General features: G+C 43.6%; 19 non-coding genes across 19 annotated transcripts; all 19 read right to left on the bottom strand.

The window, feature by feature from the left end:
- Window positions 1-11,530: 11,530 nt before the first annotated feature.
- Trnap-cgg (transfer RNA proline (anticodon CGG)) lies at window positions 11,531-11,602 on the bottom strand. Its single transcript has one exon. It is a non-coding gene; the product is annotated as a tRNA-Pro (tRNA).
- A 91-nt stretch (window positions 11,603-11,693) lies between these two features.
- Window positions 11,694-11,765, bottom strand: Trnap-ugg (transfer RNA proline (anticodon UGG)). The gene has a single exon. It is a non-coding gene; the product is annotated as a tRNA-Pro (tRNA).
- Window positions 11,766-11,856: 91 nt separating this feature from the next.
- Trnap-cgg (transfer RNA proline (anticodon CGG)) lies at window positions 11,857-11,928 on the bottom strand. The gene has a single exon. It is a non-coding gene; the product is annotated as a tRNA-Pro (tRNA).
- A 91-nt stretch (window positions 11,929-12,019) lies between these two features.
- On the bottom strand, window positions 12,020-12,091 carry Trnap-cgg (transfer RNA proline (anticodon CGG)). The gene has a single exon. It is a non-coding gene; the product is annotated as a tRNA-Pro (tRNA).
- Window positions 12,092-12,182: 91 nt separating this feature from the next.
- Trnap-ugg (transfer RNA proline (anticodon UGG)) lies at window positions 12,183-12,254 on the bottom strand. Its single transcript has one exon. It is a non-coding gene; the product is annotated as a tRNA-Pro (tRNA).
- A 91-nt stretch (window positions 12,255-12,345) lies between these two features.
- Window positions 12,346-12,417, bottom strand: Trnap-cgg (transfer RNA proline (anticodon CGG)). Its single transcript has one exon. It is a non-coding gene; the product is annotated as a tRNA-Pro (tRNA).
- Window positions 12,418-12,508: 91 nt separating this feature from the next.
- Window positions 12,509-12,580, bottom strand: Trnap-cgg (transfer RNA proline (anticodon CGG)). The gene has a single exon. It is a non-coding gene; the product is annotated as a tRNA-Pro (tRNA).
- A 253-nt stretch (window positions 12,581-12,833) lies between these two features.
- Trnap-cgg (transfer RNA proline (anticodon CGG)) lies at window positions 12,834-12,905 on the bottom strand. The gene has a single exon. It is a non-coding gene; the product is annotated as a tRNA-Pro (tRNA).
- Window positions 12,906-12,996: 91 nt separating this feature from the next.
- On the bottom strand, window positions 12,997-13,068 carry Trnap-cgg (transfer RNA proline (anticodon CGG)). Its single transcript has one exon. It is a non-coding gene; the product is annotated as a tRNA-Pro (tRNA).
- Window positions 13,069-13,159: 91 nt separating this feature from the next.
- Trnap-cgg (transfer RNA proline (anticodon CGG)) lies at window positions 13,160-13,231 on the bottom strand. The gene has a single exon. It is a non-coding gene; the product is annotated as a tRNA-Pro (tRNA).
- A 91-nt stretch (window positions 13,232-13,322) lies between these two features.
- Window positions 13,323-13,394, bottom strand: Trnap-ugg (transfer RNA proline (anticodon UGG)). Its single transcript has one exon. It is a non-coding gene; the product is annotated as a tRNA-Pro (tRNA).
- Window positions 13,395-13,485: 91 nt separating this feature from the next.
- Trnap-cgg (transfer RNA proline (anticodon CGG)) lies at window positions 13,486-13,557 on the bottom strand. Its single transcript has one exon. It is a non-coding gene; the product is annotated as a tRNA-Pro (tRNA).
- Window positions 13,558-13,810: 253 nt separating this feature from the next.
- On the bottom strand, window positions 13,811-13,882 carry Trnap-cgg (transfer RNA proline (anticodon CGG)). Its single transcript has one exon. It is a non-coding gene; the product is annotated as a tRNA-Pro (tRNA).
- Window positions 13,883-13,973: 91 nt separating this feature from the next.
- Trnap-ugg (transfer RNA proline (anticodon UGG)) lies at window positions 13,974-14,045 on the bottom strand. Its single transcript has one exon. It is a non-coding gene; the product is annotated as a tRNA-Pro (tRNA).
- A 91-nt stretch (window positions 14,046-14,136) lies between these two features.
- Trnap-cgg (transfer RNA proline (anticodon CGG)) lies at window positions 14,137-14,208 on the bottom strand. Its single transcript has one exon. It is a non-coding gene; the product is annotated as a tRNA-Pro (tRNA).
- Window positions 14,209-14,299: 91 nt separating this feature from the next.
- Window positions 14,300-14,371, bottom strand: Trnap-ugg (transfer RNA proline (anticodon UGG)). Its single transcript has one exon. It is a non-coding gene; the product is annotated as a tRNA-Pro (tRNA).
- Window positions 14,372-14,462: 91 nt separating this feature from the next.
- Trnap-cgg (transfer RNA proline (anticodon CGG)) lies at window positions 14,463-14,534 on the bottom strand. Its single transcript has one exon. It is a non-coding gene; the product is annotated as a tRNA-Pro (tRNA).
- A 91-nt stretch (window positions 14,535-14,625) lies between these two features.
- Window positions 14,626-14,697, bottom strand: Trnap-cgg (transfer RNA proline (anticodon CGG)). The gene has a single exon. It is a non-coding gene; the product is annotated as a tRNA-Pro (tRNA).
- A 2,698-nt stretch (window positions 14,698-17,395) lies between these two features.
- Window positions 17,396-17,467, bottom strand: Trnap-cgg (transfer RNA proline (anticodon CGG)). The gene has a single exon. It is a non-coding gene; the product is annotated as a tRNA-Pro (tRNA).
- Between the last annotated feature and the right edge of the window lie 2,924 nt (window positions 17,468-20,391).

The raw sequence follows: 20,391 nt of genomic DNA, 5'->3' as shown, positions 1-20,391 counted from the left end.
AGAAGATGGGGCCATAATTCACGCACAGCACCCATTAATAGTCCCGACCAAGAGCCACTCGTCTTTAAGCTGGCAGTTGCATATAAAATTCTGGACAAACTGCAAAATTATTCATTCGCTCGTGGACCATTCCCTTCCAGGTCTGGGCAACGCCCGGCCTCTCTTCTTTCCCGGTGAGTGATATTCGCCATTTTTCTTTACCTTTCCCGATAGAAAGGGTCCCCAAAAGAGGCGGGGGTTGGATGGACGAAACAAAGGGGGCAGCTAAATGAACGAAGATGAATTGGGTTTGAGGACCGGTAGCGTAAATTTGCTCCCCGGCTCGGTCGCCCGGCCCACGGAGCGAGTGGACGGAACTTTATTTTATTTTCCAGCTGAATAGCGAATAATTAGTGCTTTGTGCTGTCGGTGGAAATAAGGGATCGGTGTCCTTTTCTTTGATCCCTTGTCGGCTGCCAGTGTCAAGCGTTGATTGTCCGGTAGGGGTGACTTGCGCCAGGTCCCTTTCTTTGCAGGAGGACCGGAAGGAGTTTCAAGGATGGCGCTGGACTTTCGATTGGCCACTTGGCTTTTGCAACGCGTTTTTGCAACCCTTTCCCAGCGTCCCGTTCGTTCGAGGAAAAGCGGTGAACTTGTTAATTAGAAGCAATTATACGATTGAAAGCACCAAAAGAGACCGGGACGGTAAAATGATTCCCCGTCTGGCCAAAGGATGCGAAAAGGCAATCGGACAAGTATTGACCGTGCGAAACGAAAGAAACCGGAAGTGGAAAGGATTTACTGTTGACCAATCGACGGAAGCAAGTGCGATCGGAAGTGGCGCGGGACAGATTGGTTGAAGAAGTTGTGTGGAAGAACAAAGTGGACAAAAATGTCCACCGTTCCAATGTGCACGTTGGTCACAACAACGTCGGGCGCCATTCGAGTGGCGTTTCGTTGAAGTCAAGTCGGCGATCGGCCGTCGATGGTTGCACTTTTTCCCAAAGGAGTCCTCAATGGGTCTTTTTCTTTTGTGAGTCCTTATTGAAATGAATCGGTCCGTTTTTGAATAACTTGGCGGCTGCCAGAAGTGTGCAGCGATGATGACCGTTTGTTCTTTCTTCCGTTATGTTTGATTTCGTTCTGTCATACTGCACCTTTTTTTCGAACGATTTTATCTTCACTAATCTGGATGCATCGCTTTGAGGGTTGTGATGTTTTCTTCAATCTCCACTCGTTTTTCTATCCACACAGACTTGTCGTATTCGAAAATAATTAAAGTATAATTTTATAGAGTAGCAACAAATGTAAAAGCCATTCAAAAATTATTTCAATTAGTATGTGTTAAATTATGATATTCATAAGAAATGAAAATTTTACCATGAAGAGACAATTTTGAGAATTGATCAATTTGCTAATTATTTTATTTAAAAAATGAGTTGTTTTCGTTCATATCAGTACAATTCGTCAATTAATATCATAATTCTCCCTCAGTAACGTGCCCTCCCTGCGTTTATTTTTTCCGCCCCTACACTACACAAATTTACGAATGTGAATTATCGTCATATAAATGCACACCCTCCGGGGTTTTTTTCCGACCGTTCCGAAGGCAAGAATCATTTGCAAGAATATCATACTGTATGTGTGCGTTGTGCACTGGTTTTTTTCCCTCCCATTTGTGCACTCGGGCTGTTAATTTATTCTGTAAGTAAAAAGGATAATTTCACCGCAGCCGGGAAGCCGGTTCGCATCATCCACCCACTCCCGGGGGACAACGTCCATAAATTCACACATGACTGGCCCAGATGTACGCCTCTGACACATGATGTCACATTTCCGAAGTGGTCCCGACACGGTCGCTGACCGTTCCGAGGGCTGGGATGCTGTTGCACGAACCGCAGCTCGCGTTGAAATGTGACCCATTCATGTGTTCATACTCCCGGTGGACCAACCCGGAGCATGACTATGTTTTCCGGTTTTTCTCCGGCTACATTTCTCCCTTCCCGTGCGGGGTGACGAATTTTTCTTCCGTCCGTTCGGTTCGGCACTCGCGGGCAAAAAGCCATCCTAAAGCGATAGCCAAAGTGATGGCGCAATTAATCGTTTCATTAGGACACTGCCGTGCCGTACCGGGTTGGTGGTGAATCCTTGTCGAAGCGAGCGAGCGATGAGAGCGCAAGCTAGCTCACGCATAAATACCACCATATGGAAGCTGGTGTTTGCCCTCCGGGGAACGCAGCATCGTCGAAAAATAAAGTTGGGTGACGAAATTGTTGGCGTAATTTCGGACCACCGGTGTCTCGGTGTTGCTCGTGAATATGTGATAATCCAATTAGAGCTCCCCTGAGAGTGGACATTTGATTCGGCAGGGACTGAAAGTAAGATTTATGGTGCGACCTAGCACGTCACTGTATCTCTACCTTCCGGTGAGGTTGGTTTCCGGATGGTTCCTCGGATGTGGTTGTAACTTTCGCTAGCAAATCTTTCTTGCCTAAGCTCGCAGTAGCTTTACATTTTTCCTGTACCGATAGTATCGTTTATTTCATTAGCATGACTCGTCGGCCGGTTCGCTCGTGAGCCGTAGAATAGACGCGGCAAAGGAAAAAACAAATCGTTAAATGTTGGAACGATGATGGTGATGGAAACCAACTGTCAGCGAAGCGCCAAACTCGCGAAAACTAAACCCCGTTGTTTGGCTCAACTATCGGCGGACCCCGGCTGTTGAACCTGGAACGCTATTTTAATAGGAAAACTTTCGCACTCCAAATTAATGATCATTTGAAAATTTTCAAGACGAGTTTTTCTATGCACTTCGACCCGGCGCTGGCTGGCGCATAGTTTGCTGCCGTCCGCAATTGGCATGTACTAGGTTAGCATCGCGCACAAATTCCCTGGAGAGTGCACTTTTCGGTCAAAAGTGTTTGACTGAGAATTGTTTGAAATTGTAAAAATTTACATAGATATAAGTTAGTACTTCCATTACTTTAATCATAATCGGCACGACGGCTAGCTCATGTTTGGTGCTGTTCCATGGAAAAATGAACTATTTTCGGAACACCTAAAATAACCGAATCTCAATCCCATCGTGTACTTTTAAAACCACTGGTGAGACCAAACAGAAAAGTTTATCTGCTTTGCTTCACGAATCAAACCGTGTTCCGTCAGACGAACGTGGTACGGGAAATAAGGCAAACATTATGTCGAGTGGACCGAAGGAGCATGGTTTGATTTTTCAATAATTTCATACATAGTAATTTTATTGTTTCATAGGTTTGGATTTATTGTTGGAAAAGTGAATTACTAATTAGCTGAGTCGTGCACTTTATAATTAGTAAAGTACTTTAGTAACGGGTTTTTGCTGAAAAAGTTTATGCATGATGACCATTTGGAAGCATTTCAAATATAGTTTTTGTTTGCAAATTTATTGCTCAATGAATTATTGAACACACCGTCTAACTTCGTTTAAATTCTCAAACTCAAAAACATTTGAACGATCTTGAGAAACAGCACTAAACAACTTTTTGAGCAATTTGAGCACTAAACTCAAATTATTAACCACTTTTACACTGCCCAATACTTATTTGATTACAACAGGCTTTCGTCGCCACAATAAAACCTCTGACTTTAAAACATAATTTCCACCATTTCTAACACCTCGCCACCATCCGGCCATTCCTTTGGTAAATGTTCGATTCGTTGTGCGCTTTGTTTACGTCCCGCTTTTCCACGGCACAATAAATTTCCACCGGCTAATAATTTATGAAACGCAAGCCAATGATTTACTACCCTCGAAAGATGACTCCTATCACCATTGCTCTTCCGGCTGACAGTTGTTGCGGTTGTCGCGTGCCCATACCGGCACGATTTATTGGACACGTCCCGCGATCGATGTCTGCTTCCGGGGCCCGGATTGGTGGAGTTTTCTTTTTTGCTTCATCGCCATCCTGTAATGTTTGTCCCTCTAGACATTTTACGTGGATGCACATGTTCAGGGTCATTCGGATTTGTTGTTCGTTTTATGTACTTCGTATCGAAAAAAGTAAGCCCGACCGATCGTACCGGGGTCAACGGCAGGTACCTTGGTCCTAAGACACTCGACGAGGATGCTTAAGGCTGCCAGTGTTACTCAAGAACGGTACATTGGTGGAACTTCCTTCCGTTGCGACTTGCTTCGAAGCGTGATTTGAATACATAAACAATGTCCTCACCCTTCGTTACTTTCCACCCACGCTGTCTGGCCGTAACACATCTAATTCGGTGAGAATGGGTAGGATTATCCGTACCGGTGGTTGTGCGAAACGGAAAAGCAACCCCCGATTGAAGCCATGCTTTCGTTTACTTTTCGCTCGGATCTTGATCGCGTGCCGTTCCTTCTCGCCGAGGAATCTAAGCGCTGCTTCCCTTTTTTCTCGATTGTTTTCCTCCCACATTTGTTACGTGTTGGTTGCTGAAAGTTTGTTTGAGCCGCTCGTTTGTATGAAATGAGCGACAATAATTTAATTCGAGTGAGGACATACTTTGGAATTCTGGCCCAGCGTGGGCTACGGAATCGATGCCGGCCGACTAACGAGCATTTCCTCCCGGCCTGTAATGTCTTTAGTATTGATTATCAACTCGTATAACGGGCCACGATTGCACTCAAAGAAAAAATCCATCGTTGTCAGGGAAAAGTATTTTCTTGAAAACGACTTTGGGTTGACAGTGTTGGTTCCAGGTGAGTGGAAAAGATAAAAGGGAAGTTAACGTTTCGAGTGTTCTTTGAAAATTGAGAAATGCTTAACCATCTCAGCGAAGGGTAATCAAAAACGATAATAATCGTCTGATTGAATTTGAAAGAAAGGTGTTTTGTAGGTGTATCAAATATATATTTACCTAGATTAACTATAATTATCCAAATTTGATACAACTATTTTGTTCTTTCAATTAAGGTTATTTATTAAATTAAAGATGACAAAATGCTTAGTACATGATTTTTGTTAGCCCCTAGAACAATATTTTAGGCAGAGTAGATTAAATCGTTTCGTTTGCAAATAAATTGAAACACCGCTATTAAGTTCGTTACTAAGAATTATGTAAAATGAGTCTGATCTATATTAGCACGCTTACCATGTTCGGCAAGATTGATGGAATAAGGCAAGAACAAAATCGATTAATCCACCCCTAACGAGCTCAAAGCTTTCTTCTTGCAAGGTAAGTCGAAATTTCGATCCTTAAGAAGAACATGGAGCAATATTCCAAGACGTCTCGCTCCCATTTGTATGCGAAATGGCAATTTACTGCGACGGATTCTAGATCGTCTCGCTCGTTGGTATGTTGTTGGTGGACATTTCGATTTGGGAGTTGGAATTGGGAAGCGTTCAGACGTCTGCTGCTTGTGCTAATTTATTTCAAGTATCATTGACGAGTAGAAGATTAAATTCAATAACACCGTACAGCCTGTATGGTGCCGGTGCACCTGAACCAATCTTCTAGCCGATGGAGCCAAGTTAGAATGTTTGGATTGGAAAATGATTAAAATGGGATATTTCAGGATGAATTCGTTAACGGGGATTTGGTATCAAATTTAAAAAATAGTCTCGGACTGAGAAGTTTTAAAATTAAAGTACATGTATAAGAATATAAAAATTGAAATGAAACAAAAACCGAATGTTCAGAATAAAATGTGTTAATGGTATCAAGTACGTAAAGTTTTCTTTAAAAAGGGGAAAAAGATTGGATAGTATGTTTGAATTGCCCAAGATTTCAATCCTGTTAAGTTAAGTTTAATGCTTTCCTTGTATAAAAGAAGCCAGTCCCGGAAAACATAATTTGTGTTCGTTTGCACTAGTTCAGACATATGCCCCATTTAAACCGTATTGCATACGAAAAAAATACAATAAAAACATACGTCAATAAGTGGTAACGTTATGAATATAAAACATAAAGAATGCATTCGAATAATATTGTAAATCGTTCCGAAAAATCATACTTGCAGGGAGCTGAAAATTGTGCGTGGAAGATGTAAAACCTCAGATCGATTAGAAACAGATCGATCGTGTGTGGTATGAAGGCTTTCCTGGTAGTCTTCTAGGATTCGTAGCCATTCCAGATACTCCATCCGGTCTTCGGTTTTTCCACCCCATTCAATATTTCATTCCTCCTCCACTGTTTTACTACTTTCCACAATGTCTTCGCCTGGTAAAAAGCAACAGGATATGAAATGGGTGGGTGGCCAGCGTAGAAGGGTGGATAAATTTCTGCTGCACCGAGGATAGGTGGATTGGGGGCGGAGGGATGAAACCACAACCGCAGCCGAACCGATGGTAGCAGTTCCGTTCTTTGTCGATCCGTGTTTTCTCGTTGGACTCGCAAATCGGAAACTCCTTTTTTGGTATCCTCTACTTCGAAGGGAAGTCTTGCCAGGAAGCTTCAAACAACTTTGAACAACCCTTTCTCTGAAGGACACAGGCATCCCTTGGCAGGTCGTGGGTTTAAAAGGAAACGGATGCACGCTCTCTCCGTTCCTATCTCTCTTTTCTTCTGAGGGTAAACATGGTGAGGGCAAAGCCACAGGAAGCATGAACTTTCGAATTCGTGCACGCACTTTCGGGTAACAGGCACGTTCGTTTGTTGGTGCGTACAGTTATGCTGGTTCGAAATTGGCAAATGGTACGACCACATCCAGGAATTCCCTTTGCTGCTTTGTCTTGCATTGCTGGAGATCGTTGTGCTCAACTTGCTGCTAGGATATTGAAATTAATCTCCTAGAATAACCAATTTTCTAAATCCGACGTATTGATCACTGGCTCTAGGGGATTTGCCTGAAGGGTTCGCTAGCAGTAGGGCAAACTCAAACGCAGATATGTTGAATATATTAGGCTTGAGAATAAGCTCAATCTCACCCATTTCTCTACGATTTATTATTATAATTGAAGAACAACGGATCCGAATTTTACACGGAAAGAATCTTACTCCTTGTTATTTTTGAGAACTATGATCATGAAAATGCTCGAGATCTTAAATGTTCCCATAATTTTGGGATAATTTTGGATGGTTAAAAAAAACTAACAACCCGACACACATAACAAGGTAACGGTGTAAAGTAACAGATTGATTGGTGTGAAGCTTGTGTTATTTGCGCCACAGTTTGAAGGAGAAAATGAAAAATGATAAATTTCAAAATCATTTCGTACAAGAAATCGCGAGTTTCCACCTCGCCTGGGTGGCAAGGGATTTGGTGGCGAGCAGAAGATGATCGAAACAAGATTTGATTTATGGACTTACAATAAATTATGTGCATGCTCGCTCGCAGCCAGGACTTGCGGGGACTTTCGAAAGTTGTGCACACGAACACGTACCCGCTATCCACAAGGGGCATAGGAGCCGAGCCAAAAGCGAACCGGTTGTTGATGGTCTTCATGTTACATCTTAATTTTATTTGATGCTTCACATTTCCCGCGAATGGAGTAAAATTTCCAATTTGAGCGCTACCGCTTGACAATGTTGTTTCTTTTGTCCACGCTGCTATTTTTCACCTCCGGCAGTTCGATGGCCAGTTGTGTGGATCAGGTTTTGGCAGGTTTCCAAATTGAAGGCACTGTGGATGAAAAGGTGGAAGTTAGGTGAACCAAAAATTATGGAAGAAACGATATAATAGTTCATCTCATTGTACGATAAGAGCATTTTAGGTATGGGTGAAAATTTATAGTTTTTTCCTTATGACGTAAATCTCCCAAATACTAATCTAGGAACGAGAATATCACTTGGTGGAAATAATAAATCCATTCTATTCCACTGGTCTTACCCACTGTGCGGTGGGACGGCGTCAAACAAAATTATCACTACCGCACCCCGGGTACGGAAACGGGGACGAACGAAATCGAACGTGATGCCAATCCACAAACAGCGCCGAGTGCCCCCCGGGAAGCGAGTGATAAGAATGACCGGTGGACTGCCGGATGCTCACCCATTCTAGGCCACCGTTACATTTGCTTCCGTTTCCGCGCGCGGTTTCGGTGAAGTGATCCGGAAGCGAACAGTCGTTGTCGAAATTTTCGGCAACCTCCATCGTGCTCGGGAGCATACACGTGTTCGAATTGGTCGGTTCGATCGATCGAAGGCCCACAAAACCCGTCCATACTTTCACTTCAATTTCTCTGTACGAGTTCGCTTGGGAAAAGCTGTGACTGACACGTATACCGGTATACCGAAGCTTTGTGATGCTGGGAAGGGGGATCATCTTTTCGCCGGTAGGATTATCTGCGTGGCAGAGCGCGACGCAAAAGAAGGAACCAAAGTTGAGTGAGAAGAAGTGGAGTAACATAAATCCAATCATGGGCACAAGGATGCTCCAACCTCGCGACACTGCACCGGATGGTACCGTAAAGTGTCGAAACATGTTGCAAAAATGATAATTAAGTAGCTCACATTTTTTTCCATTTCGCCTTCGCCTCAGAAATGCTTATCCGCTCGAGCGGTGCAAGGACACAGACAAAACGCGATGTGAGATGCCGATGGAACGTTGTGAGATGCCTGCGGAAGGATTCTATCTGCCGCTCGCTACCATTTTTCTCCGTCCGTTCCGTTCGGGCCGCACGTGCCGGTTTTTGTTATTAGACGTCACTCCTCACGAACGAGCGCCGGGAATGGGCAGAAACGTAATGAAATCGTCTGCCGGTGGGCCAAAATAAAAATGCGCCTTCCGTGCCGTGCTGCTCGATGATTTATGGTGATCAATATGATTATTCGCTATTCGCTACGCTTCACTGACGTTCGCCCGCTTACTGGTTGGCACGCGGGTTCCTCACAACAACCACCAGGGAAGACTCAATCGAAAGTCAAAGAAGCGGACGGTAGGGATGGTCAAAATACAAGGTTGAAAAAAAAGGTGACAGAGCACGAACGAGAGAAAGGGAGAGAAGGAAAGAAAGTGTAGAAAGTGAACGACTTTGCTATTTATTTGACAGCTACGGTGCGCATCTCCCGCGCGAGCAGGGGAGAATTGGATTGGGAAGACGTTTTTTGATAGATACGTGACGCTAGGACGCCAGCCGGATTAAAGCATGCGGGCCGAAAATGGGAGGCAAATGTCAATAATTTGCCGCGTGGAAGCGGGATAAAAAGTTTGCACGCGAATAAATTGAATTTTCCCGCTTGGCACAGCACGCACAACTACTTGATCGTGGAACGGTTGTTCGCCGAAGGGACGCCTTTGCTTACCTATTTCCCTAGCGCCAGCCCAGTTCGATCGCAATACGTTAGCCAAGTATCCTAGAGTCGAGTTAGATACTGCTTAAAGTTGGTTGGCAGTTAGTTCGGGCACACCCAAGACTCGGCTTATTGGACGGCTTTAGTCTAGTAAAGTTTCCGACACTTTCTTTGTGCCGCGCAGTGTCGACTGGTTCCGTTTTAAGTTTTGTCAAGCTTTTCTCCAAGCAAAGCGACTGCATTGCAGATTATCGCTGGGAAAGGAGCTCGCCGAATCGTGCTTTGTTTTTTTGGATGAAGAAAAAATATGAAAAGTTCTTCAATGTTCAGATACTTTGAGCAAAAATTTGACCTAGAGAAAAAGTTCCTTAGAAGTGGCTTGTACAGCGTTCTGCTAGAGGTAGTGATTCCTACCATAAGCTTTTATATTAAAAACCGAAATACCTACCGCGTGTGTCGGAAATCATAGTTTTATGCTGTTTAGTTCATAATAGTTTCGTGTTACTTGTGAAGTATTTTAAATTAACGGTTTTTACCCAACGTACCTTCTCGAACCCAAAGAACCGGTTCTCTAAAACACAGGAAAGACGCAAAGTTTTACTTATTTTACTTGCTTTAGAAACATACATTGACATGAGCAAAAAAGATTCGTTGCGATTAAAAAATCTTCGACGTATTGTAACACGAACTTTTTTACATTTACTTGCCCATATTCCCTTCCTAACGCACACAAAGGAAACCACACACCGGGAATGACTTTGGTTTGGAAGACGAATACTAGGAATGACTGGAAAAAGGTTCGGAGGAAAAAATGGCCCGAACGAGAATCGAATATTTATCTTGTTCACATAATTTAAGTCAATTTGAGTTATTGACTTTCCACCGGAGTTTACTGGAACACAAAAAGACGAGCTATGGAAGCTCGGGCATGCAATAGGAAAAGAGATTTCGCTGCCGAAGTTGAACCTCTGCTGCGAAGTTAAACGAAACCCTGTGGAATAAGTTTTCGAAAGTGTAAGGGAAGCAAGCGCACTGTAAAAATGAAGGATTGAACACCAGTGTGGATCGAAGAATCTAAGATTTTTTCATTTCTACTTCCACTGGGATAATGGAAAGCTGCATCAAGGCACTAACAGTTGTCGAAAGTAAAGAAAGGTATCATGATTTAGCATTGTTTGTAAGTTTGTATGAAAAAAAAAAAAGATGTTGGAAAAGTGGTTTTTCACCAGTTTTTTTTATGAACTGTAATACTAGAAACTCAATTATTATAAGAAGAAGTACATGGTAATTGTCTTGTAACAATTTAATGAGATGAAATTATAATTGTAGTACGTGGGAAATATGACTTACAACATGCTTGATAATCAAAGTGCCACAGTCACTTCCTAGCATTTCATTTCATAGGAGCGATCATCCACTTGTTAGTGGAGAAGAGACTAAACTCGAATCTTTGCAATCCTCTCCTTTGCGACGATTGAAAGGTTTTGCATACGATTGAAATGTGTTATTGAATCAGAAGTACCTGACCTGGGGGCTTTCAGTCAATCAAACATAGATTCTACTCGTATTAAGTCTGGTCTACAATAACTGGGAACTATTCATTGGTTATAGCTTTTATCGAATGGGCTGTATAGGAGGAAGAGGGACAAAGCATCTTATGTCAGTCGAAGTCACCCGGATCTGAAACCTTCAAATTGGCCACCGACAATCAAATACTCGAAAACACGAGAGCTCTTTGTTGGCGGGAGTGTCCGGCGCATTATTCAAAAACCGTTTGACAAATTAATCACCCACTTAGGATGGACAACCATCGGGTGACATCGTCTTTCCACTCTGCTAGGAGCTGCTGAATATTCCGAGCCATGCGCACCGTGCAGATTAGAGTAGAACGCTTCTTCGATTCGAAAACGCCGCGAAGGATGATGGAAAATTGGAAATTTATCGGCAAGAAGCATCTTAATGGGAAAATTGTCAATGCTTCAATCAAAATCACAGCGGTATAGACCGTCAAAGGACTGGGCAAACGAACTGTAGGCTAGCAAAAGAGCAGTGCAAGAGCATCTTATATTTGGATAGGATAATTTCCCTCATGAATAGCTGTTAATTGTAGTGCTGTTAAAAGTGTCTTAGAAAACAAGTATTTAATAGAATTAAAAGTGAAATTTAAGACAAACCATCAAAAATTATCGTGTCAGTGACCGTGATCAGCGTCATATGTTTTTTTGAAGGTTGATAGAAAGGTTCATCATCATCACCTCTCTGCTGCTACGAATAGACCATTGAGGTAATAGAGATAATAGACTAACATAAAAATGCGACTGAAACACAGTAGTGAATTTAATTGTTGTGATGCTATAAAGTACGAGGGCTCAACCGGGATTTGAACCCGGGACATCTCGCACCCGAAGCGAGAATCATACCCCTAGACCATTGAGCCGATAGAAACAATAGAGAGCAGAGCAGACCAGCAGCTACAATCAAGTGAAACATAGTAGAAAATTCCATTGTTGTGATGCTATAAAATACGAAGGCTCAACCGGGATTTGAACCCGGGACCTCTCGCACCCAAAGCGAGAATCATACCCCTAGACCATTGAGCCGATAGTAACAATAGAGAGCAAAGCACGTCAGCGGCAACAATCAAGTGGAACATATTTGAGAATTTCATTATTGTGATGCTATAAAATACGTGGGCTCAACCGGGATTTGAACCCGGGACCTCTCGCACCCGAAGCGAGAATCATACCCCTAGACCATTGAGCCGATAGATACAATAGAGAGCAGAGCAAACCAAGAGCAACAATCAAGTGAAACATAGTAGAAAATTCCATTGTTGTGATGCTATAAAATACGAGGGCTCAACCGGGATTTGAACCCGGGACCTCTCGCACCCGAAGCGAGAATCATACCCCTAGACCATTGAGCCGATAGATACAATAGAGAGCAGAGCAAACCAGCAGCTACAATCAAATGAAACACAATAGTGTGTTTCATAATTGTGATGCTATAAAATACGAGGGCTCAACCGGGATTTGAACCCGGGACCTCTCGCACCCAAAGCGAGAATCATACCCCTAGACCATTGAGCCGATAGTAACAATAGAGAGCAAAGCACGTCAGCGGCAACAATCAAGTGGAACATATTTGAGAATTTCATTATTGTGATGCTATAAAATACGTGGGCTCAACCGGGATTTGAACCCGGGACCTCTCGCACCCGAAGCGAGAATCATACCCCTAGACCATTGAGCCGATAGAAACAATAGAGAGCAAAGCACGTCAGCGGCAACAATCAAGTGGAACATATTTGAGAATTTCATTATTGTGATGCTATAAAATACGTGGGCTCAACCGGGATTTGAACCCGGGACCTCTCACACCCGAAGCGAGAATCATACCCCTAGACCATTGAGCCGATAGATACAATAGAGAGCAGAGCAGACCAACAGCAACAATCAAGTGAAACATAGTTGAGAATTCCATTTCTATGATGCTATAAAATACGAGGGTTCAACCGGGATTTGAACCCGGGACCTCTCGCCCCCGAAGCGAGAATCATACCCCTAGACCATTGAGCCGATAGAAACAATAGAGAGCAAAGCGACCAATAGCAACAATCAAGTGGAACATATTTGAGAATTTCATTATTGTGATGCTATAAAATACGTGGGCTCAACCGGGATTTGAACCCGGGACCTCTCACACCCGAAGCGAGAATCATACCCCTAGACCATTGAGCCGATAGATACAATAGAGAGCAGAGCAGACCAACAGCAACAATCAAGTGAAACATAGTTGAGAATTCCATTTCTATGATGCTATAAAATACGAGGGTTCAACCGGGATTTGAACCCGGGACCTCTCGCACCCGAAGCGAGAATCATACCCCTAGACCATTGAGCCGATAGATACAATAGAGAGCAGAGCAAACCAAGAGCAACAATCAAGTGAAACATAGTAGAAAATTCCATTGTTGTGATGCTATAAAATACGAGGGCTCAACCGGGATTTGAACCCGGGACCTCTCGCACCCGAAGCGAGAATCATACCCCTAGACCATTGAGCCGATAGATACAATAGAGAGCAGAGCAAACCAGCAGCTACAATCAAATGAAACACAATAGTGTGTTTCATAATTGTGATGCTATAAAATACGAGGGCTCAACCGGGATTTGAACCCGGGACCTCTCGCACCCAAAGCGAGAATCATACCCCTAGACCATTGAGCCGATAGTAACAATAGAGAGCAAAGCACGTCAGCGGCAACAATCAAGTGGAACATATTTGAGAATTTCATTATTGTGATGCTATAAAATACGTGGGCTCAACCGGGATTTGAACCCGGGACCTCTCGCACCCGAAGCGAGAATCATACCCCTAGACCATTGAGCCGATAGATACAATAGAGAGCAGAGCGACCAATAGCAACAATCAAGTGAAACATAGTTGAGAATTCCATTTCTATGATGCTATAAAATACGAGGGTTCAACCGGGATTTGAACCCGGGACCTCTCGCACCCGAAGCGAGAATCATACCCCTAGACCATTGAGCCGATAGAAACAATAGAGAGCAAAGCACGTCAGCGGCAACAATCAAGTGGAACATATTTGAGAATTTCATTATTGTGATGCTATAAAATACGTGGGCTCAACCGGGATTTGAACCCGGGACCTCTCACACCCGAAGCGAGAATCATACCCCTAGACCATTGAGCCGATAGATACAATAGAGAGCAGAGCAGACCAACAGCAACAATCAAGTGAAACATAGTTGAGAATTCCATTTCTATGATGCTATAAAATACGAGGGCTCAACCGGGATTTGAACCCGGGACCTCTCGCACCCAAAGCGAGAATCATACCCCTAGACCATTGAGCCGATAGAAACAATAGAGAGCAGAGCAGACCAATAGCAACAATCAAGTGAAACATAGTTGAGAATTCCATTTCTATGATGCTATAAAATACGAGGGCTCAACCGGGATTTGAACCCGGGACCTCTCGCACCCGAAGCGAGAATCATACCCCTAGACCATTGAGCCGATAGAAACAATAGAGAGCAGAGCAAACCAGCAGCTACAATCAAATGAAACACAATAGTGTGTGTCATAATTGTGATGCTATAAAATACGAGGGCTCAACCGGGATTTGAACCCGGGACCTCTCGCACCCAAAGCGAGAATCATACCCCTAGACCATTGAGCCGATAGAAACAATAGAGAGCAGAGCAGACCAATAGCAACAATCAAGTGAAACATAGTTGAGAATTCCATTTCTATGATGCTATAAAATACGAGGGCTCAACCGGGATTTGAACCCGGGACCTCTCGCACCCGAAGCGAGAATCATACCCCTAGACCATTGAGCCGATAGAAACAATAGAGAGCAGAGCAAACCAGCAGCTACAATCAAATGAAACACAATAGTGTGTGTCATAATTGTGATGCTATAAAATACGTGGGCTCAACCGGGATTTGAACCCGGGACCTCTCGCACCCGAAGCGAGAATCATACCCCTAGACCATTGAGCCGATAGAAACAATAGACAGCAGGGCAGACCAGCAGAAACAATCAAGTGAAACTCAGCAGTGTGTATCATAATTGTGATGCTATATATACGAGGGCTCAACCGGGATTTGAACTCGGGACATCGATTGTTTTTTTGTTATATGACGTGCAACATAAATTACTTTCAGATTTGAATTTCTTGTAGTAGTGAAGAGTATTGTTACCATTCAGTTGATTGTATCGACCAGATACTGGTCAAATGAAGACGCCTCAGCCAATAGTTGCACAATAGCTGTAGAAATGCGTCAAATTATCAAAAAGTTTTAACAAAAAACTACGTGGTTTAAATGTTTCAGCGAAGGCATAGCGTAAAGTGAAAAGTCAAAGTTTTTCTTTGACGCCCATTTTTTTCTCAACAGTAGCAGAACAATAGACTCGTCTCGTGCAATGGACGGTTGATGATGGGCTTCGAAATAAACACCCAACAGCGACGAGGAAAAACTTTTCCATATCCATAAAACGGTGTCTTCCTCTGTTCTCGACCCGTACCAATCACTCAACCTGCTGGCCGTTGCGGAGGTAAAGTTCAATTTAAAAGAAAGTTTCTCCACTGCTGCCACCGCACCCCTCATCGTTTAGGGGCGTTCAAGTGTGAGCCGGGCACGTTGCTGGTTTTGATTCGACCATTTTCCGCTTGCAAGGACACTTGCAATGCATGAAAATGGATTTTCGTGTGGAACGAGTATTGACAAGCTCCCTTTGTGTGGTTGCTCGTTGCGCTTGCCGTGGTTTGGTGTTTTAATAAACTAATTCGGATAAGACGAATTTGCTGACTACAAGTGGCCTTTCTTCATTTCCTTATTTTCGTGAAAGTATTTTTCTTGTGGCAAGGTGAAATTTAAACTTTCATGAGAACCAAGCACTCCCCCCAAACATCAGATCCAGGGTCTGTTTAATCCATATGAATATTTCCATGCTAACGTTGGACCGGTTAACCGGAGCAGTTGGTTGAAAAAGGATGAGCAAAAACACGCGAAGTAAGTGATTTTTTTACCCCACCCGAGCTTTGTCCAAAATATTTCGCCAAGTGTCAGCCTCTCAGCCATGATGAATATACTTTGTGATAAGCGCAGTCGGTGCGTCACCATTTACGTCTTGAAAGCAACTTTTTCTGGCATCCCAGTATCTTTACCCACCGTAAGTTTTCGAAATCACTTTCCCGAGGTCATGCAAATGGAAGCCGCAGTCAGCACTATCATTAAAAATAAATTGAAGAAGGTTCGAAGTGGGCCTGTTTAGGGATTTTCTTGTACTCGAACAGGATGAAAAGAAGCACTGTTTAACGTATTACAAGGACCTTAAGACATAGTACTTTAAGAGAACTATGAGTTTGGGTCATGCGAGTATTTTAACCTCATTGTTCGAGGCAAAAGTAATAGACGTTTTATATTACTTTCAATTTCAATTAAATCATACCGAACGATTGATGTTTTTTCTAAATTAAATTCGATTCTTTAAGAATTTTCCGTTCCACAGTTTTCCATTTAGTTGAGCCTTTATCCAAGCATAATTTTTAATGCTCGTGTGTTATTTACCGAAATTCATCCTTATCGCTTCAAATGCTAAGAAATTCGCCAATGGTTGGAAACCATTGCACAATGTTGTTTCTTCGTCCGTCCTCTTGTTACACCTTTTTATTCTTTTTTATCCGCACATTCACGTAGTGTTTATCTTTCAATTCATTGTTCGGCTTCTAGTCCCTTTTTGCAGTTCCAACCCGAAGGCAGTTCGTCGGGGGGCAGTAAAATATCAATTCAAACGATAGTCCTTTCTGGTCCGGCACGATTTACTTGGTACCGTCTCTACCCCGAAATGGACGAAAAAGCGTCACGGTCAGTGTTGTGTATTCATAAATTTCAATAATTTCTTCCTTCCTCAACTATTACCCTGTGCACTTCGGTGGCCGGCAGTCCGGTGAGGAAATTTATGGACCTTGTATCGTAGGCCTGTCCCGGCCGCTGAAGTGTTCTTAGGAATAGCAGAGGAACCCTACCAGGAGCTATGAACGTATTTTGTTTTTCCCATTCCACCTGTAACGATCAAGGGTGGTGAGTTGATGTCCGGAAATGTTTAACGTCCGTCCGAGTGATCTCGATCTAGATTGACCATCTGGCACAGTTCGCACCGCCCTCCGGTGTCCATCGATTGCTGGGAGCTTCATTAAAAGGTTCCGTATATCCTGAATGCTCGTCGTGCGCGATAGTGTGTCATTTTTATTTAACCCAAAGCAGACGTAAAAGTATTCAGAACTCTCTCCCGCTCGTACCGGGGACGCAAAACGCACTTCTTTCTTCAACCAAACTTTTCCAGTGGGATGAGAACCCTACCCTCTGCCGTATCCATTTGTCGGTTACTTCAGTGGGAATGGGTGTGAGCTAAATCAATTTGTCAATACGTTGATGGACACACACGAACGAATGCGAAAACGTTCGTCAACATGTTCGGTGTGGTTCTATTGATGGATGGTAAATTAGATTTTTGATACACACTCCAGGGGATAATGTTTTGTTGTACGTTTGATAAAGCACGTACATAGCTAAGAAGAAGAACATTATATAATGGAAAAGAGGGTATCACACAGAAGAACAAATTGTTTTAAGATGTTCTCACTTTAACAAAACAAGATACAGATATACATAAAAAAGAACTGATAGAGAAACAGGGCTCAACCGGGATTTGAACCCGGGACCTCTCGCACCCGAAGCGAAAATCATACCCCTAGACCATTGAGCCTCTCTACAAATAGAGATAAATAATTTGTACTAAAACCAAAATTTCCAAACGAACCCTCACTAAACCGAACTGAAGGAAACATTCAAAAGTAAAGTATGCTCACTGAATTGATAAAACTATCTTATTATGCCCTTTGTTACGCAGTGCTCGGAATTTGCTTCCATTGCATTATTGTGCGTGGTGTCAGCTAATTTCCCTTGCTTACAATATCATGAATCTGTTAAGACAGCAGCGGAAGTAAAACGGTAGCAGGAGTCGTAGATTGTTCAAAGAGCCAACAACAACCTGCGAAGAGGCTCACAGCGACGTGCGAAGCAAATTAATACTAAGATGAATTATTTAGTTACACTTGACTCCACCGTAACGGTGGTGGAAAGAGATCCAAATCTATCTGTTGAAGGTTTTCAAGAAGGCAAACATGTGTTTGATGATTTCTTTAAGCTTTTGTTGATTATGATGATAATTTTCTTTCCGTAAGGTCAATATAGTCAGAAGGAAGTTCTTAAGATTAAGTTTAACCCAGTTTTAATACTCTTCTGAGCACCACAAAAAACGTTAAGTGCAGAAGGAAAGAAGAAAAATGAACGTTTATAATATTCGTTAAATAAGTATTAGGACGTTTGGTGAACCAACGATCAATGTTTCTTAATTTTCCCATTGAATTTGTGCAGTAAAACGAACAAAACTAAAGAAATTGAAAATTTCAAATTTCGGTTCAACCGTTAGTTTCAACCGGTTTTGGTTGCATAGATTCCGGCGTTGGATTCGAAATGATAATCATTGCATCATTGATTCATCATCAAGTTACCCGCTCTTCTTATCTCTCTTGAACTCAAAATCTTCTCTCTTCGACGGAAAATCTGCAATGGTATGTGTGACTACCGCACAGAGCGGAGAGCCGTCATTGGTCAGCGAACCGGTAATTACTGATTTCGCAAACCGGTAAGTTGAGCGCAGGGACGAGGCTTTTTTAGCCGGCAAGGTCAATGAATCGGTAATTACCGATTGGCTTGCGTATCGGTAATTGCCGGTAAATGGATTTTGTTCCGCGAAGGTGAACGAAGCGGTAACTAGAGGTCAGAGAGTAGGAACTCCAAACAGCTGACAGCTTTTTGAAGTCAGTTTGAATTTGTGCATCGTCGAGGGCGGACGTCTTTTCGATCCCGTGTCGTCGCGTGCGCGTTATTCGATGAGATTGGTTTTTTCCCTTCCGTGTTTGATTCGCGCGCCGCCCTTTCAAGGGAGAAGCAGTGTGCTTTCGTGAAGCAATCTTCTTTCGTGAGGTGAAATCTTCTTGAAAATGATAGTGTGATGCAAAAAATAAATGATCAAGTGCTAGCTGGCTCGCCGTTCCAGGCACGTTTGTTTGGAAAATATTAAGCAACAACAGTGCAGCGAGCATGTGAGTGGTTGTGCGTGTTTGTGTATTTTTGCCTATTTCTCTGTGATTTTGTGGGAGGCTGCTCCCCTACCGATAGAATGCAGTGTACCAACCCCTCCCGCCGACCCAAAAAAAGCTCGTGCAACTTTGTGCACACTTTGTTTGTTTATTTTTGAGCCCCACCGCCAGACACATAACGTGCAGTACGCCCGTGTGTCGGCATTGGGTTTCATCGTGATCCCTTCGCAGCATCTTTCTCTCCATTGGCGAACGTACATAAAAAGCTTCCCCACGCCGAGCCAGTTAGTTTAACGCTGCGTCCATGAAGTTTGCCTGCAGACGAAACGGTGGTTTCATCCGGAATCTGGCGGGGAGGCTTTCGAGGGCTTCATGTTTGAGCACGAGGCAAGAGGCAAAGTTCTTGCACCGACACACGCTGTGGAGGGCTGTCGTGGAAAACGTGAAAAGAAGACCGCGAACGTTTTGGAGCTAGTCGGGCTGAGAAAGATGAGAAAAAGTACCCCACGAGCCTTTGTGTGGCTCCTTCGATCGGCATGTTGTTTTCCGGTTTCGTTTCGTTTCGTTCGTTCGTTCGTTCGCTCGCTCGTTCGTTCGTTCGTTCACCGTGGATGCGATGGGATTTGGTTAGTGATTTTAGTAGAGTGTTGGATGTTTATTTATTTCTTTTCCTGCTGCTGCAGCCACCGGGAGCCCCCGAAAAGGGAACCGGGCCGGCAGCACCACCACACGGAGCTTTAAACGGTGAGAGTGTGCAATTCCCTGCGCTGGTGGATGCTGGGACCCGGTTGTTATTGTACCTGCCTACACCTGACTGCGTGTGTTCGTGCTTTAAGATGGATTGCATTTTTGTCACACAACACAGCACCGTCCGGGGCGGTTAGGGAACCGGCGATGAACATCCCTCAGGGATCGACGAAGGTCAACCGGGAAGAAGTGTGTGGATAAATAGAGCAGCAGCAACATAAGAAACCGTAAGAACGAAGCGAATGGAAGACGGGGAAAAAACAACAAAACGTGGTGGTGTTGTCGGAGGCCATGATGTTGGTGGTGGTGGCGGTGGTGGTGTTTGTGCTCGATCTTCGATCTCCCGTGGGCCTTCGAGGCAGCAATAAAAGGAGAAGGTAACGATGCAGAAGACGAAAACCTCCCGCTCGCAAAAAGAGGCTAACCCGATGATGAAAATGCTATGCAAAAGTTTGCAAAAAAAAACCACTCACACTCCCTGGAGGATGGATAGCAAAGAAAGAACACGCCAAAAGGCGGCATAGGAAAGGAAACGGCCGAGAGGGCAGGAGGACGAGCGAAAGACGGGGTAAAAAAGCACACGAAGACGCGCGTTCGAGAGCAGCAGCAGCTTAAGACGATCCAAAGCTCTCCGGTATGCAAGCGGCGGAGAAGCAGGAGGAGGATGAGGAGGAGGATGCGAAATGTAGCAGATCTCTTTCTTCCATTCCGCCCGAGCTAACGTAGATGAATCTTTCGTTTCTGCTTTCTTTCCCACTATTTTCCATCCATCGTAATG

Source organism: Anopheles ziemanni, chromosome 3, assembly GCF_943734765.1.
Source record: "Anopheles ziemanni chromosome 3, idAnoZiCoDA_A2_x.2, whole genome shotgun sequence".
Taxonomy (NCBI): Eukaryota; Metazoa; Arthropoda; class Insecta; order Diptera; family Culicidae; genus Anopheles; species Anopheles ziemanni.
The sequence above is the reverse complement of the archived record's forward strand: the minus strand, read 5'-3'. Positions and strand labels throughout refer to the sequence as shown.